General features: G+C 35.6%; 1 pseudogene; it reads right to left on the bottom strand.

The window, feature by feature from the left end:
* LOC115986992 lies at positions 1 to 3,371 on the bottom strand (annotated as a pseudogene).
* Positions 3,372 to 7,655: the final 4,284 nt, after the last annotated feature.

Below are 7,655 nucleotides of genomic sequence, written 5' to 3' on the forward strand. Positions count from 1 at the left end.
CTATGCACTATCTACCAACATTCTTGAGAATCTATTATTTTCAATCAGTTTTTCTATGATGATCTTCACTGCAGGAGCGCTCAGCTGGCATTTATTATCAATGAAGCAGGATCTACCTTCTTCAGCAGCCTTACAAAGCTGTGGGTCCAATGGCACCTTCCCAAGAAAAGGCACATCCATTTCCCTGCACATTTTTTCTGCACCACCACTGCTACTATCAAACACTTCATTGCAAGCAATCAAATCTTGAAGTTCTGGTGCTTTCTTCGAAATATCTATATATTCCCTAACCCACTCCGAAATATCTATATGTTCACCTGTCTCTATCATCCTCATAAACTTGAAATCCATCAATGGCTGGCACAAGCCACTCATGTTTTCAACAACCCCAAGAACCTTAACTCCAACTTTTTTGCAGAAAGTGATTTATTTTCGCACATCAATCAAGGAGACTTGCTACAAAATGGTGACAATAATTGCACCATCTATTCCAGTAGCCCCAAGGCATTGAACAATTGAGATCTGCTCATCTGAGGTCCCGGGAGGAGCATCAACAACCAAAAAATCAAGTTCATTCCAGTACACGTCCTTCAGGAAATTCTTGATGAGCCCAGTCTTGCGAGGGCCCCTCAATATGACAGCTTCATTAGGACCAGGAAGCATGAATCTTATTGATATGACCCCGATATTACCATCAACATAGACAGGAGACCAGCTGAGGTTGGTCTTGTGGATTCCTTGACCTTCTAGGCCAAGCATCTTTGGGATGCTCGGGCCACAAATGTCAATGTCAAGTAGACCTATCTGGAAGTCCATAGCTGCTAGGGCAATTGAAAGTTGGGCAGAGAATGTGCTCTTGCCAACCCCACCCTTCCCTGATAAAACAAATATCTTATGCTTAACATTAGCCATACTTTCTGCAATGACAACCAAGTCTGTAGAAACAAGTGTATAGAACATTAAGACTACATCTGAGTCATAAAATATGTTTGCAGAATATTAACTAAAAGAGAGTTAGTCACACTTAAAACATGTTATGCATAAATGAAACACCATCCTTGAATAATTAATCCATACTTTTGCCATTCATTTTGGGCTGCAAGCCCCAGAGAGTGATTGCTCTTTTTGGAATTTTCACTTAGTTTTAATTTTGAAGTTTTTGGTCTAAGGGTGTTCACTAAAACAAGTAAATGAAATAAATTAATGTTCATCATCAGCAAACACCTTATTAGGGAAAAAGGAGAAAAAGGAAAAAGACATCAATTTGACTGGCAGTTGATGAATTGCTTGTAATATCAAAGGCTTACTGAAACCATGCCTAGCTGCCAGGATAAGGAATCTCGCAATGCAGGAACTTAAATAAGTCAATTTTTTAATAGAGCTCACTCTGCATACCTTCTCAACTCCCTCCTTTTCTTTTCAAAGAGTAAGATTAATCTGTCTTTCTCCTTTGTGTTTAACAAAAAATTTCAAGATTTCTTTTAACTGTTACTTGTCATTGTCACACCTCAAAATATTTTGTCCAAAGTTGTCAAATTCATTGTAGTAATTTCCTCTCTTTCTTCTTGGTAAACAAACAATTCAATATATAGTCTTTGTTTAATTATATGCTTGTTTGGAATATACTATATAGGCAGTGAAACTTAACCAATGTAAGAAGATACCCTTTAAAGATTGTTAAATAAAAATGACATCAGCAGTTGGTTTACATGGTTGTTTGATGTATAAGTACTGAAAGTTAGTGATGGTAGTTGATACATTGGCGGGACAAAATGGGATAGTGATTAATGGAAAATTTCATTACAGATTGAACTATTAGGGCTTTTGTAGGTGGTCGTTGATGGGTATACTATATAATATATTTGCATGTTTTGAAGGTCATTTAGAAGTGGGTTCTTTCTGATTTGGTGGTTTCACCATACCCACTCATTGTAACCTTTATGGAGGATGGTTTCTACTATAACGATTCCCTTAATTAAGATAGAGATGGTTTCCCTCTCTAATTTTTCAAAACAATTAGAGTTGTTGTGGGTGTCGAGGGAAAACATGGAATGGGGACACCAGAATTAATGTGATCCATTGCCTTCTTTGTGTTCATTGTACATGAAGTAAAGTTATTATTACCTATCAAAAATATTATTAATGCTGGTTGAAGTTGTGTGCTTCAATGAGCTTTCTGTGATTTGATGGGCAACGTGATTGCTTTGAGCTAATCTTTATTTGATTGTGGAGGGTAAAATTCTATACCTTTTTTATTCAAGCTATAATCATATAACTGCAATGCAGTTGATGCTATTGAAACAGCATTCTGATTCCCTACTTCTGGGCTACCAAACATGGCAGTTTTAGCCTCCATTGGAATAAGTTTACCTAGTTTTGTAAATAATGGAAACCAATCCTAATAAATAAACACACCAATAGATGTTCTAAACCATAACTTCCTCTTTTCCCTTTCATCCATTCACACGTAATCTTCTACACAACTTGTTCCACAGTAGGGCTCTTTCCTAGCTAAGTGTGTTCTAAGTTAACAAGCAACAACAAACGTGCTTGTTGCTATAATACGTATACACTACTACTCCAGAACTCCAAGTTTAGCATGAGACAATAAGAGTCTGGAGCCTAAAAACACTTTTTAAAACCCAAAACGCCGCTCATTTTAGACCCAAAATGCGATTTTGCAACAGCTTATACAATCGCAACCTAACAAGTAACATTCTTAACATTCCCCAAATTCACACCTTAGGTTTGTGGGTAACCATAGTCTCAATAACACTAAAACCAAACTTTTACAGCACACAAAGATAACAAATTAAAAATTTTCAAAAAATCAAATTTCAGACAATATGACCTAGGAAAATCAGAATTACTCCACGAACAACTGGTAAAACATAAAATAACCCCCACAACAACAACATAAACAAAAACAAAATTAAGAATTTTAGAGAGTTAGGAAAAAAATTAAAGAGGTAGAAAATCTGCGTCAGGGCCTTTTGGGGCAGTGGCACAAGCTTCTTGATTAGGACAACCTTGACAAGCGTCAGATTTTCCTGCCGAATCTGATTGGGTACCAGGGCAATCTGAATCAAAAAAAAAAACATAAAATTAAGAATAAACTTTTGATTCTACCCCATTTGACAAAACCCAGTGATTTTGGAAAGTTAAAGGAGATTGAAAAAAAAAAAAAAAAAACCCAAGAGGGAAAATCTTACGCCCATTGGCATCTTCAGGAATATCACCGTTCGCCATAGTCGACTTAATTTTGCTGCTTCTGCTTTTTCTGTATTCTTTTTTACTTCGCTATGGCCTTTTATATGAGAAAGGAGAGAGACCAACCAAGGGTTAGAAGCGCGTTTATTTATCTTCGGGTTGCGGCTCTGTATGGCGGTTGAATCGGATCACTTCCCAGCCGACCTATCTATATATTTAAAATTTAAATTATATATATTTAATATATATTTAAAAATATAATATATATATATAATTAATAATTATTTTATTTTATTTTTGTCCTCTATTTGGCTTTTTCTATATAATAGCATCTACATTGGTGGATCCATAAATTTAACTATTTGTCATTACAAAAAACTACTTTATTTATTTTACCTTCTTACTTTAGAAAACATCCAACATCAGTGGTTTTGTTTAGCTTTCAACATAATAAAATAATATAAACAATGTAATAAAATAATATATCAACTACAATAATCAACCATCATAACTACTACTGTAGTGGGTTTGGCCTTCTATTTTTCTTCCCATCTGAACACACTAACACACAAATTTGCAAAAAAATTCAAAAAATTCACAAAATTCCAATTTGCAAAACCCATAAAACAATCCAACATATCAAATTTAAAAACTGAAGAGAGCTAGAGTCATTAGCTGAAAAATAGTGTGTAAGGGAGAAAGAGGCCAAAAAAAAAAAAAAAAGATGAGCATGCAAGGGAGAAAGCAAAGCATGGAAGTGTAATAAAATAAAAAAAATTTGCTTTAGCTTTTTTGCTATAGTGCACAGCTATAGATGATTGTGTACTGTAGCAAGAAGCTAAAAAATTTTAGTTATGGCACCACCATTGCAACATGCTTTTTAGTATTGGTGGTGCTAAAAATAGCAATATGGCTTTTTAGCACCACCAATAAGCTCTAAGACTCAATTCTCTTTATGCTACCTCCCGTTCCCACTCTCCCACTCCACTCTTATTTGTTTAAATCTGAGCTGGGATACTAGTTCATGTATATTTTGTTAAACAATTTAAGTGGCAAGTAGGCTCTCTTGTATTGGTACTTTGGGTTAAGTAATGTATTTGAGCTTGGTGAGAGAATGTAATTAAAGTGTGTGTATGAGTGTGTTTAGCAATCAGTTTATCTCAAAAACAAAAAAAATTAGGGGGCAAGTGGGATATATATATATATATATATATTGGCTAATTTTAATAATAATAATAGTAATTAAAAAGAAAAAAGAAAAAAAAAACCCAATTCATGGATTCAACTTGACCCAACTCAATCCATGTGAGTTGGGTTGGATTGGATTGAACTGTTGTGATGGGTTGAGTTAGGTTGGATTTTTTCTTAACCCACCATGGTGGGTTGGGTCGAAAAATCCCCTCAACTCAACCCATGCATACCCCTACTAATATGTTCAAGCTTATCCAAAAGCGAATTATCCAACATATACACACACAGATATATATATATATATATATATATATTGATAATAATCACATTAAAAGAATTATCTAAACGGACGATAATTATGGAATGAGTATGTGAGTGTCTTTTATTTTGTTTTTAAAGGTTAAAAATTTTCAGTCATCATATTTGGAGTTGTTATATTTTCCAATCAAAGAAATACTTAGGTGTGTGATGAGATATGTAGGCTAGTGTATATATATACTTATCTAAAAACTATATCATTTTATTATCAACTTAGATGAATTGACTGAAAGTACTGTCTAGAAAAAGGGTGAAGAAGATAAGGAGAATGTAAATTCACAGATAGATCTGAGTACACCTGTAGCTGAAGTTCGTAGATCTTCCAAGAACATTAGACCTCCACAGCGTTATTCACCTGTTTTAAATTATCTCCTGTTGACTGATGGTGGTGAGCAAGAGTGTTATAATGAAACCTTGCAATATGAGAATTCAAGCAAGTGGGAGTTAGCCATGAAGGATGAGATGGATTCCTTGTTGGGGAATCAGACATGGGAACTGACTGAATTGCCAGTAGGAAAGAAGGCTTTGCACAACAAGTGGGTATATAGAATAAAGAATGAACATGATGGTAGCAAACGTTACAAGGTCAGATTAGTTGTTAAAGGGTTCCAGCAGAAGGAAGGCATTGACTACACAAAAATATTTTCTCTAGTTGTGAAGATGTCAACAATCAGATTGGTACTGGAAATGGTGGCTGCAGAAAACTTACATCTTGAGTAATTAGATGTGAAGACAGCATTCCTTTATGGTGACTTGGAGGAAGACGTTTAAATGATTCAGCCAGAAGGGTTCATTGTTCAGGGATAAGAGAATCTAGTCTGCAAACTAAGAAAGAGCTTGTATGGCCTAAAACAAGCTCTTAAACAGTGGTACAAAAAATTTGATAGTTTTATGCATAGAATTGGGTTCAAGAGATGTGAAGCTGATCACTATTGCTATGTGAAGTCTTTTGACGATTCTTACATCATATTACTGTTGTATGTGGATGATATGCTTATTGCAGGATCTAGCATTAAGAAGATTAATAATCTGAAAAAGCAGTTGTCCAAACAGTTTGCAATGAAGGATTTGGGAGCTACAAAGCGAATCCTTGGTATGAGAATCATTAGAGATAAGGCTAATGGTACATTGAAGCTTTTACAGTCAGAGTATGTGAAGAAGGTTCTCAGCAGGTTCAACATGAATGAAGCTAAACCAATGAGCACACCCTTGGGTAGTCATTTCAAACTAAGTAAAGAACAGTCACCGAAAACAGAAGAAGAAAGAGACCATATGAGCAAGGTGCTCTATGCCTCAGCTATTGGTAGCTTGATGTATGTTATGGTGTGTACAAGGCTAGACATTGCACATGCAGTGGGAGTTGTGAGCAGATTCATGAGTAGGCCTGGAAAGCAGCATTGGGAGGTAGTCAAATGGTATTAGAGCCCATGGTGGTGTGCAGCGAAGGTGGTGAGGTGTTTAGGGTCCCTACCCAGTGGGGACAGAGAAAGCCTAAACGGCCCACACACAAAGATCCTGAAGAAGAAAAAAAGAAAAAAATGGCCAACAAAGAAATATTGCTAATGGTGCTAAATAATGGTGTGATGCAAGGTTCCTATGGACATGGACATGCGGGGTTCCCATGGATGTGCGTGTGAGGTTGACAGGTGGTTCCCATGGATGGCGTATGAGAGACTCATGGATGATGCATTGATGAAGTGAAAAGCCTATTAGGCAAGGGGGAGTGAGTAGGACTTGTTCATAACCTATAGAAAGGTCTTAAAGCCCACAGAGAGACAAAGGCTCAAACGTGAAAGGGAGATTGTTGGGTTACACGTGTGAGTGAAGTCTCACATTGAATAAAGATGAGAAGAATGAGTGGTTAATCTAACATAATTGAGCACATACCCATTAGACTTAGGCCTTTTGGGTTAAAGTATATCTCTATATGTTATATTAATTACTCAAGGAAGCTCCCCAAGGTGTTTATCTCCCCAACAACCCCCGCGACTTGATTATTGGACTGATCAATTAATAATGAGATCTGATTTGTTTGTTGAGGTTCTTTCATGTCCTTATCCCTTTGTTGGGACAGGAAAAAAACCAAAGCCGAATAGCATCTCTCTATCCCTCCATGTCATTTCTATGGGATTGGCTTTTAGCCAAAGATAATTGGCTTCTTGTAGAGGTTCTTTCTTGTTCTAGTTCTCTATAGTATCATGATCTAACTAATTTCTGATATTTAGGTTTGCTCTGGCACCCAGCCTGGTTAGAAGGTAGTTTTGAAGAAGAAAGGTTGGTGAGCTAGACATGCCAAATTTCATTATGTTCACTTATAAAAAAATTTGTGTGATAAATGATTCTATTTTGGCTTGCCACTTGCATCCTATCAATGATCAGGCACATACTCTTTGAATCAGTGGATTCAAGTTATTGATCTCCAAATATCAAGTGCATTGGATTCAAATCTTCTAAGGAACATTGAAGTATGTGGACTAGAGGTTCATGTTGCAGCAGATCACTATTAGAGACATATGTGAAATTCAAAACTTAGTTTGGTAACTATAGTTAGATTTACAAAGAATGAGGTTATTTTGACTATAAATATCTATCTTATAGGGAAATTGTTCACCTCAATCATATTTATAAGGTCAAGTTCTCCCAGGTTTTTCCTTTGAAACTATTGTGTTCCATTGGTTTCCGAGATCATCATATCTTGTATCTTTTAAATTTCCGAACTTGCATAATAATATTGATGATTATGTGTTTAGCCTAAATCTTCCAAAATGGATCTAATAATTAACTTGGATTCAAAATTGGTTAAATATAATGTTTTGAAAGGGGTCTAAAATTAAAATGCACAATCTTCGTAGTTAGAACAACATAGCCAAATTCAAAATTTACACAACTGATATATTTATTCAAAGTTCAAACTTTAGATTCAAAATCCACGAGAA

Source organism: Quercus lobata, chromosome 4 (assembly GCF_001633185.2).
Source record: "Quercus lobata isolate SW786 chromosome 4, ValleyOak3.0 Primary Assembly, whole genome shotgun sequence".
Taxonomy (NCBI): domain Eukaryota; kingdom Viridiplantae; phylum Streptophyta; class Magnoliopsida; order Fagales; family Fagaceae; genus Quercus; species Quercus lobata.